The 10913-nt window shown below is 39.8% G+C and overlaps 1 protein-coding gene across 3 annotated transcripts in view; it reads left to right on the top strand.

Annotated features, from left to right (window-relative positions):
- SGMS2 (sphingomyelin synthase 2) overlaps positions 1-10913 on the top strand; it is a 39339-nt gene that overhangs the window by 2264 nt on the left and 26162 nt on the right. The window contains exon 1 of one of the 3 annotated variants that reach the window (XM_035324036.1): positions 106-276. The exons of 1 other annotated variant lie outside the window; for it this stretch is intronic. The gene's annotated coding sequence lies outside the window, so the exon portion shown is untranslated. Of the gene's footprint in view, positions 1-105; positions 277-528; positions 627-10913 lie in introns of those variants that run through there. One more of the 3 variants, XM_035324038.1, reaches the window with a different exon arrangement.

Here is a 10913-nt window from a genome sequence, read left to right as displayed (position 1 = left end):
CGGCGGCCCGCAGCCAGCGCCGCCCCCGCCGCGGAGCCGCCCTGCGGCCGGGGAGCGCCGGCGCTGAGGCGGCGCCGCTGCCGAGCGCGGGGCCACTCCGAGAGCCGCCGGTGCCCGCCGAGGCTGCGGGGAAGCCTCCGGAGGAGAGGAGCGGGGAGGGCGCAGGTGGCAACGCCGCCCGCCCGTGGGCTCTGTGGGCGGGCAGTCCGCGACGTTTTCCTGCTGAGGAGGCCGCGTCGTTAAGGAGAGCAGCCGCTGCCTGGGTTTGTCTGGCAGGTGTGTGTGTGTGCGCGGCGGGCACTCTGTTAAAATGGTGCCCCCGGGATGAGGGCATGAGCCTGCCCCTCAGGGCGCTGAGCAGGAGGCTTCCAGACTGCTCTGGAGGGTGGAGGGTTGTGCTAAGGGTCATCGTGGTGTAAAGGTGCGCTGCCGTGGGTTTTTGTGCTGCTGTATGTCTGCTCAAAAAGCTCAGAGTTTAAGCCAGCCTTAAACTCTGAAGTGCAGCTCAACTTCTTCGCTTACGGACAAGGTACTTTTCCACTACCTTGCACAGCTTCTGGCTTAAACTTAGCTCAAAATCCGTATGAAAATGAATCTTCTGGCAAGATTTAAATCCTAAAATATAGGTAAGCAGTTGTTCTGTTTAATCTTTCTAATCCTTTTTTTTTATTATTAATTTACAAGACCTCAGCAAATTAAATATCTGTCCTGAAGCTACTTAACTGTGTAGAAGTGGGTAGCTGTTCATTACCCAGGAGAATGGCTCCAGGGTGGTACTGTCATACATACACCTGTTTCAGTTTATGCTCCTTTCTGAGTCTAGGGGGCTCACAGCAGTTTTGGCAAGCTTTTCTCTATTGCATTTATTAATTGGTTTGTCTAAAACCCGAGTTGTTTGGTGTTTGTTTCTAATGAAGTTGCTTTTGTTTATTATTTGTTGGTGGGTGTTTTTTTTGACACCATATAGCCTTAGTTACTTTTAAATGAAGCCAGTAACTTTTTTTTATTTTGACTTAAATTATCCAGGATTCAATTTACTAGAGGTCAGTGCAATTGCTTCCATTTTTTTTTTTTCCTTTGGGATAGGATTTACTTTGGTTTTCAATTAAAAAATGCTATCAAAATGTGATTACAGAGAAAAACACAATTGTCTCTGTCCTTCTGGAAAGCATTGTTCAAGGGTACAATGTGTAATGTGTGTGAAAATCAAAGGGGGGGGGGAGCTTTGAGTAAAATTGTAAGGTGATGACAATAGGATGTAGACAGTGGTCCCTAATGAGATTGATTTCTGTACTGTCCTTGTGGTGAACATACCCACAATGGAGAAATGAGAACTTGAAGTAGGGAAATTAATTTCTTCTACTCTGAGGCTGGTAATCTGAATCCAGAGTAACTTTATGTACCCCTATATTTTAAATCATGAGCCATGGCTTGCACTTTGAGCATCTGTTTTCTGGATCATGAAAGCATTTTGTGATTGTAGAACTGTAAAATACAAAAGTCATTGTCGGGGTCTAACAATCCCGTTTTCATGAACTAACTAGTTTCCCTATGAATTAAAACTGTCTGTTCTAGGTAGACACCAGAAATACTATGTGATGTATGCAGTGTTATGAAAGACTTCATATTTCTGTATAAATAAAAAAACAACTTGCCTCCATGTCTCTAGAAGAGCAGAATAAGATTTCATATAAAGTATTTTATATTCTAAAAAGCAGCTAATTATTTGAATCCTGTGTGCTAGTAGTATACCTAGTTGAAGTACAAAGACTGAAAAATAATGATTTTTTGTTTTTAAGGATTAGTAAAGGAAAAGCTATTAAAACAAATAATGGGCTTTAAAAAAGGAGTAGTTCCTACCTTCCTAAGGACCAGCGAATGTGCAAGAAGGCATTTAAAGAAATAGTTCTTCATGACTTTCTTTTCTCTGACTTTTTTCCTACTATAGAAACTGAGTTCGAAGATGCAGATATTTGTAATAATATTGCATACTTTTTTTTTTTTTAATTCGGATTTGCTTTCTGATTTTGATAGGCTGTCAGCCAACAATGTTCTTTGGTATTGTTTGTAGGGTGTGGGCAATACGGATGCTGTTACACTTTAATTTAGTATGGCTATGGTATTGCAGTAGTCTGAGCAGATGCTGGGAAGACTAGTGCAACACTAGGTTCGCTGTCTTCAGAGCTCTCTGCTGGGAGAATTGTTAGTACCATGGGCACCACTGTTCCAGAGGATGCTGTAGGACATTCAGTGTGTCGGGCATGCAGGCACCAATGTCCCAGCAGATGCTGAAGACCTTATGAGCTGCTGAAGGGAAGGGTTTGTGTAACACAGATCCCTCTGTCCTTCTCATTTGCACCTGTTCCAATGCTATCTCTTAACTGTATACTGGACCCTGCTGTTTTAGTAAGGCTCTGCAAGCCTCTCCCATACCAGGGCACTTGCTGATGTTATCACTACTTCTCTTCCCCAAGATAGCTGCTGTGTGGGGATGTGTAATACAGGGAGTCAAGTACTTCTTACTGATATAGTTGGGCTTGGAAGTCTGTCATCTATTTATTGAATTCTAGTAGGACTAAACCTCTTTATAAAACCAAATCAGCTTCAGGAAAACCTGCTGCCCTCCAGGTAACGTATATGCCAGAAACAAGGAGATTGCTGTGCCTTGAGGCTGTGCTTGTAGCTGAGTTAATCTTCCTGCCTTACTGTGTGCTAAGTCCGTTTCAAAGTATGCAGTGTCAGTTGTGGGTCCTCTTGTTTGCAGTCTGATAACATGGAAAAAATTCAAGTTTAGTCTGCTCTGTGGGTGGGGAAGTTAAGTAGTTTGGAGGTTTTGAAGCTGTTGAGTTAATCATTGCAAATAGAAAGGTGCTTAAAACACTGCTTGGATGTAAATCCTACAAGGAGGAAATTCTTCAGAATGACTACTTGGAGGAAAACTTGCTTGCAGTAATGAAGCTTAAGCAAGATTATGGTAAAAAAAAAAAAAAGTAATATTGAACAGCATAACTGTTTCTTTCCCAGATGTGCTACTCCCAAGAACATCCTGTTCACTTGAAGGCATCTGAACAAAATTGCAGATCTCTTGCTTTCCCTCAGTTTGTGTACGTTAACTTGCCACAGCAGTGTCTACTTCAAGGACATCCCACTAATTCTTTCTGTTTACAAAGTTTATAAACTCACTTGCTGCTATCAGTAGAACTGTGAAACTTCCAGAGGGTGAGTTTTGCTGGCACACAAAGCAATGCCTTATACTGCTGACTTTTAACTTCTGGCTGCTCTCTCCTGTACTATTGTTTTCTCTATATATTGAGACTTTCTTAGGCTCAATCTTACTGTAATTCTAGGCGATGCAGTAAGCCTCAAGCAAGGCTTTGCAGTGTTTTTGTGTCTATGGTTACTGATACAAAGTGGCCTGGTGTGGCCTTGAGAAAAGGTGCCAAGCCTCTTGGGTACAGTACTGAATGTTTTGGAAAGTTGCATCAGCTTAAATGATTTAAACTGAACTGGCGCAGAGCACTTATGGATGCTTGCTTAAGAATGAGTGAACTTAAAATAAATTCATTCAGAATTATTTTTAATTTAGCAGTAGTAAATCTGCAATACTGAAGTGTGTAGGGTTGAATTCAGTTTCCTAGATACAACCCAAGCATGTTATGGCTGAATAGAGAAGTTGGAAGTACAAGTAGTGGTTCAATGTATGCCTTCAATTACAGTAACATAGTGGCAAAATAGGCAGACATCATGAAAGAAATCAAAGAAAAGTGAGCAAAACAAAAGCAGGAAACTAAAAAATCTCTTAAATCATTCATTCTAATCCACCATCTGAGAATTTACAAGCTGCCTACAGCAGTTTGTAATCACTACTTCCCAGAAACTCCACTGGTGATTAGTAATGTTCTTGGTGAAAAATGAAATTGCAGAGGCTGGCTTACCTGTTCCTTCTGTGTAAACCCTTTGTGTCCCAGATAAAGCTATGTAACTTTCAGTGTTCTGGGAGAGGAGATCTTCTTGCTTAGTGTCTCTGCTGATATCTTAGGCCCAGGTCAGTCTTGCTACAGTCATGAACAAATGTTCCAAAAATGAAGTTTTAAATACTAGTATGTTTTAGATGTGCTTTAGGTGCACTTAGTCTTCTCTCTGCAACTTTGCCATCAGGACTTGCAAACCTAGCAAAACCTGGTGCAGTTTGCATTTGTAAAACAAACGTTTTTGAGTTCAGTCACAAATCTTTCACTCTTGCCTCTATGTAGAACTTAAATTTTGTTGGTTGCTTTTTTTTCCCCAAGTCTTGTCTACCTATAAAATTAAACGGCTTTTGTAACTCTATCAGTATGGGATTCTATCCAGCCTCCAAGAACAAGCCTCTGGCAGAGATTGTCTACAACACAGATCCTGTAAGCTCTAGCTTAAAGCCACAGCAAAAAGTAGTATTTTCTCCTTACTGAAGTGTTGTTAAGAAGTCTCTTGTCACATTACCTCCCCAATATATCTTTAGTAAAACACCTGTGTCTGTAGAAGTCATCTGCTTTTTACTGTTTTTTTTGAGTTCAAATGTTAGTCTGAGTTACTTTTACAACTATATGTAGTATAGTGTGACTACACTAAGACTCGTAAGATCTTAAGCTGCTGTGTGATGTGTTGACTCACTCTTCACAGTAAGTTATGTGAACTGTACCTAACGGTGACAAAATGTTTGCTTATGCACACACCCAAGTTCCTGCTTATGCTTACTCGAGTGCTGAACAGTTGGCTATTGGAGCAGTTGTGCAGATTCTCGTTGTTTAAAGTAACAATTTGCTAAAGAGAAACAACAGTAGTGAAGGTCATACTTCATAGCTGTTAATTGTTTAATTATGGAGGGCATGATACATTGTATATCTGGTTGATAATTCTAATACATTTCTACAGTAATTACAGCTCATCTGATTCTCGTCCTTCCCCCACATCAACCTCGTAAATGGGAAACTGCACTTGCTCTTTGTAGATGCTTTATAAAAGTGCCAAATGCCACTGCCCATGTTTCAGTTTGAGACTGAACACAGACTGTATTGAGGCAAACTGTTCTCATCGCTGCTGCTGCCTCAAAAGGACACTTTAAAAGCTGGAATGCTGTGTTACTGTCCTAGCAGTGTTGAAAACATACTTGATGTAGTATTGTAGGATTCTGTCATCTGATACTCCGCCAGTTATTCTGGTTTGAATTTATGCATTATAATTTCAGTATAAAAATAAGTCCTTCAACTGAAATTTTGAAGTCAACTTTTGTTTTTCAATGTTGAGAGAAATTCACTGCTATAGATCTATTTTGGATTAGTTTGTACTTAGTATTTTTGGTAACTTATCTGCTTCAGGTGTATATAGGAGCTATCAGTATCTTACACTGCTTCTTGTACTTAGTTTAAAATGTTAATGTGTTCTTTTAGTTCTTGTGTATTAGGAGCCTGACAAAATTCCTACCTAAGTTTTTTTCCTATTTTCATAATACTGTATTAACCTGTGAGGATACTGTGTGAGAGTATTGTAACTTACCCTTTTACAGTGCCTTTCTTGGACACACAAACTTGTCTTCATTTGATTTCAGTCTGATTTTGTACATTGTTTTGAGTATGTCATTTGACAAGAATTAACTTACGTCTTCTGGCATACCACCTTGGTCTTGTACAGGCTCATTATGAGCACAAAAATTGGCCTTACTTGATAAGTAATGAAGTTGGCTTACGATGCTTCTTCAGCTGCAGTTTCTAGAGAAGTGCAAATGCTCAGTCTGCTGTATCTTCACACAATGGTTTTGACGCAGTCCTGATGTACACTGTGCACATAGTTATAAGTGATTTGGAAAGCATTTGAAAAAAAACAACTCTGCATGATGTAGAAAACATGCCAGCATGCTAAAGCTAGCCCACCAAAATAGAGCTGTCTTCCTGTCCTGTGAGAAAGAATATTGACTGAAGTAGCCAGAATCCTGTATTTACTAGTAAAAGCAATCAGGTACTAAAATGGAGAGGGGGGAAAAAAAACCTCTTGTCTGTGTTCTGTTTTTCCCAGAAATATGTGAACATCCATGAAGAACTTCAGCCTTGAGATGAAGGGCCATGCCATTCCCTTTGGCTATGAAGCAAGGAGTATTAAAGACACTGCTTGTCCTAAGGTGTCATAGCAAACTTAGATGTCAGTATGAAGACAATTTACTGAAGAGCTGAGTGTTACAGATGTATGCTACTGTATGCTGCAGTAACTGGATCCTGAATTTGCAGACACTTCTAAAATTCATCGTTTTTAATAGTGTTTACCAAACAACTGAAACTGAATACTACACAACCTATATAGTTGCATGAAAAGCCCTTTTAACTGAGGGTAGTTTTTTTTTTTTTTTTTGTGGTAACCATGGTTTTTAAGTTTCATCTATGCAGTTCCTAAAAATTGAATAAGCTGTTCTCATATGCACAAGTAGATGAAATTATGATGAAGTCATTTCCTCGGTGTAGTACTGGTCAGTGTAAAATAAGATGGAGTAACGTATTCATCTATGGTAAAAGTCAAAGTAACTTGTACTGACTTCTAAAAGTTAAAGATGAATAAAATTATGCCTCAGCTGATCACTCACAGGGCAAGGCATGATGCATTGTCAAATGCCAAAGCTAAAGTAGTTAGACTAAAGAAGCTGTATTGAAAAAGCTAAATAATTACAGTTCTTGCTCAAAAAATATTTTTCACTTATATATAGGGCTTCTTTTTAAGAAGAATATTCTGCGGATCATAGGCAGCTTATGCTTTCCAGTGTACATCACATTCTAGTCATTGGATGCTCTGAACAAGATAAGTAGCTGTCTGGTTTAGCTTTACTCTGCAGTATGAACACTTCCACAAGTGGTTTCTGATTACTATTTCTTTAATTTGGACTTACAGTTTATTTTAAACTTTCTCTTCAACATCTTTGGTTTCATACTGAACATTTTAACTCTCTTCCATCTGAGTGGCGTTAGTTAAACTGAGACATTGACAGGAGATTCTGGAGGGGAAGTGGAGGAATGTAGAGGGGAGAAGTGCTGTAGGAAAGCATGAGCGCTCTGTTCCATCTTGTTGTTGTGTTAAGGACAAACTCTTGAACCTTGTTTTCTCCTTATTCATGACTTCTTGAAGTGTGTGCATTTATTCCTATTCTCCCCCTACACCCTCTTGTAGTGAAATCAAGCACAAATCCTTTAGCACTGCAAGACTTTTTGGAACATGTATTTAAGGCAACACAGTTTGTTCAAAACATGATTGTGTGTAATGCACAGGAAAGAGCTGTTAATTATGGAAGTAATTGTACATTGAGTCATATATAACTATTGCAACTACTAGGGCAGATACAAGAGGAATGTTGTAATTGGGGCTGAAATAAGTGCTACCTCGATTAATCTTCCATAACACTTATAAAAATAGTTAATTCGGTTTTAATAGGTTGTATTACTCAGCGGGTGTTGGTCTGATATTATGTAGCTTATGCTTTCATTACTTGTTGCTAAAATTGAAACATGAAAAAAATCTGCTTACATATGCTTTTATAGTGATAATCTATAGTGTTTTCAGTTAAAATCACATTATAATTTCTCCTTTCATCAAAAGACCTGTAAACTATAGGACAGTATTTTTGTTGTATACTTCTGGTAGTGTGATGCAGCAGTTGAAAGCCAGTCTTAGTGGGTGAAAAATGTATTGTTAAATGGCTTATGTTTGTCATGTTGCTGTTATGACTAGGGCTTTAACATGCACTGTTTTCACCCCTCTCACCTCCTCTTTTCATGAGTCCTATAAGTTTAAGGCAGTTGGTAGATGGAGTTAAAGAGCAAAAGCAGCCTCTGCTGCCTCTCTTTTTTGCCAGTGCTGTCACTCTTTAATTTCAGGTATATGAACAGGAAGGACAAGTACACTTAGAAAACCTCACTCTATTTTCTTAGTTTTGAATTATGAAGTGGCTACTGCTTGTTTCTCTACTGTATCTCACCATCACACTCACTCTGCTTATAACAAGTTTGTGTCAGACTTGGTCTGAGGGAAGTGAAATGCTTCACCTGCAGCAGGTCTGTTTGGAGACTGGAGGGCACGTAGGCCAGGTGTACTCTGGAACTGATCTGTGCTCAACAGGGCCTTCTTCAGGGCCTGTCAGGATATCAGAAGTGGTTGATCACTTTTGGCCTGATATTAAATACATACCCTTAAGTCAATTTGTCTCTTCTTGTTTGAGAAGACCCCTTTCATTTATTTGCCTCTTACCCAGGCAGCAACTGTAGAGCAGGCTGTCCATGAAGTATGCCTGCAGATAACCAAGCTAGATTTCAAATAAATCTTTGCATTAGTATATGTGAAACAACTAGCCTCTTACCAAACAGTTCAGGATGGATTTACACCTTACGGAAAGTACATAAGTGTATGAATGCCTTGTCTTGTGCTGCCTCCTGAATGCGTGGTGATGACCTGTAGTTAAACAGACTAGTACCCTGTTTCCTAGATCAAGTTGTCACTGAAGTCCACGTTTTGGCTCAAATGTTGAGGCTTAGTAGAAACTGGAGTTATTGCTGGAGAATGTCTCTCTGTGTGTGTAGGGCATTCAATGCTCTGAATGTGCTCAAGAAAACTTACTGTGAATTTTGACCCAGGCCCATTGGGATGACTGCCTCGGTTTCTTGCAGAATAAGAGAGCAGTCTGTGTGATCTTGGTGCTTATGCTTTTGCCCCATAGAAGCAGAGGTGAACAGGCCTCTATTCTGCCCAGCTCAGTTTCATAAGTCTTACTGACAGACATGAGAGCTCTCAGCTTCCTAAAGCTTTCTCTGAACAGTCCCTTTTTAGAGTAAGACAGCTAATTACTCTGTTGGAATGGGATTGTTTCAATGTTGAAGGTGCTACTACTCTCTTGAGTGTATGTTTTAGTATAACTGTACTAGGAATGTAGGAAGAAACACTTTTGGCTTTGGAAGATGTCTTTTATCACAAAATGGGATGCTCCTTTTCTGTGTATGACCAGCATAGCCAAGTCTACTCTAATAATGAAGGCAGCTCACAATGTGCATTATTCCAAATAAAAAGAAAATAGTCTTGTTCAGGTGATGGAGATGACTTTCAGTCCTGACTTGCTTGTCGGTATTTGCTGGAATACTAGCATTGCTACTTGAGCTGTTTCTTGTGTATTTTACCCTCTTGAATGGGACGCTCAAAGATGGGAAGTCATCTGAGAAGTTTTAAGAATGGATTATCTATCTGCAGTAGAGCATAGAGCCTGCTTTCTAGACGACCTAAGCCACTTAACTCTAACTCAATTTGTATCTTGTGCCACTGCAGCATTTTGCATTCGTTGTGGTATGAAGATTTTTTTTTAGATGGCTTCTTTTAAACTCTTTTTCATATGTGCATGCTATTAAGAGACCTTCTAGTTATTTATATATATAAAAAAACCACATTCTTTAACTTCTTAAAAGTCTAAGTATTAGGAAGGGGAAAAATAGATTGGGTCTGTGCCTTTAGATGATCTAATTCTACTTAAAATCACCCTACACATGAGTAATTTGTGTTCAACTATCTTTATACAGACTTAGAGATAACTGTACTTCATGCAGTTCAATGAAATTAACACTGACCTTCAATGAGATCAATTTGCATAGCCTAGACTTCTTGCAGGAACTAACTCTATTACTACTACGGCTTTGAAAGGAGTGGAGCAGCATAACGCAGGGTGGAATTTACTATAATCCCAGCCTGACTTCTGCTTCCAGCTAAATAAAAGATGTTCTTGTGGGTGGCAGCTTGTATGACAAGTCCTGAACTAGTCCATGTTTGTATCTTGTCTTGATGAAACAGTTTTAAGAGAGCATGAGCAGGGATTAGTGCAGAATGCTTTAGGCTGTCATCTTAGGCTGCCTAGCAGTTGTTAACATCTTGGTACAACTCTGAAATGCTAAGATTGCAGTCTAATGTGCATGGGTCTTGATTTCTTCCTGACTTGTTTCTGCTAGTCTAGAGAGCTTCTGCCTCTCCTTTGTGGTACTGTAATTGCTACTGTGGAGGTGCTTCTTATTTTTAATGTCTGTCCTGGAAAGGCAGTTGTTATCAGTTGGTATTAACACATTTGTTGTTATCCTTGCCAGGTTGTGTTATAGCTACACAACTGGAACACAAAAGACAAATTTGACAAGCTAACAACTTCTTGAAATGGTGACTGTCAGGTAAAGTCATCCCGATCCACCTTTTAGATCAAGTCTGTGTGAGACTTCCTTCATGCCCTTTGCTACCTCTCCAGAACAGGTGTGCATGCCCAAGGTAGCTTTGGCTTCACTGATATTTGGATGCACTGGCCTACCTGTGGCCTGAGGAGACTAATGAAGAGCAGAGGCATGTGCAGTGGCTATATGTAGCTACAAAATGGCTGTAGAAAAGCATTTCATGGAACAGCTGATTTTTAGTAGGCCTGCACAAGGGTGTGTAGTATCTAGCCTCTGTGTTAGGTGTAGGTAGGTACCTTAGCAAGTGGGCTGGATTGCTGTAGTGCTATGTTGACAAAGAGATCCTGAAATGGAAGCCATTACAGCGTCTAGCTTTCAGGTTCTTCTCCGGACAGTAACTTACTATTTTGACTTGCCCTAAAGTTATAAGGCCAGTTGCAGGGCAGCACTTGGACTACCCTTGCTGATGCATGGGGATCTTTTGCCATAATTGAGGTTTTTGAGGAAGACGTGCAGGAGCACAACAGAAATGCTAGTATGTGGTCAGATCTCCTTCCTCATGAGAAGGCCCCAGTTGGGAGACCAGAATAATTGCTTTTTTTACTGTGCCCTAATTTTGCTGAAGTTCTACTTTTTCTTTTAGAAGTGATTTAATGATTTCCAATTGAACACTTAGTTCTTTCTCTTGTTACACAGCTGAGATTCACCACT

The sequence above is a fragment of the Oxyura jamaicensis genome, chromosome 4 (genome assembly GCF_011077185.1).
Source record: "Oxyura jamaicensis isolate SHBP4307 breed ruddy duck chromosome 4, BPBGC_Ojam_1.0, whole genome shotgun sequence".
NCBI lineage: Eukaryota > Metazoa > Chordata > Aves > Anseriformes > Anatidae > Oxyura > Oxyura jamaicensis.
The sequence above is the reverse complement of the archived record's forward strand: the minus strand, read 5'-3'. Positions and strand labels throughout refer to the sequence as shown.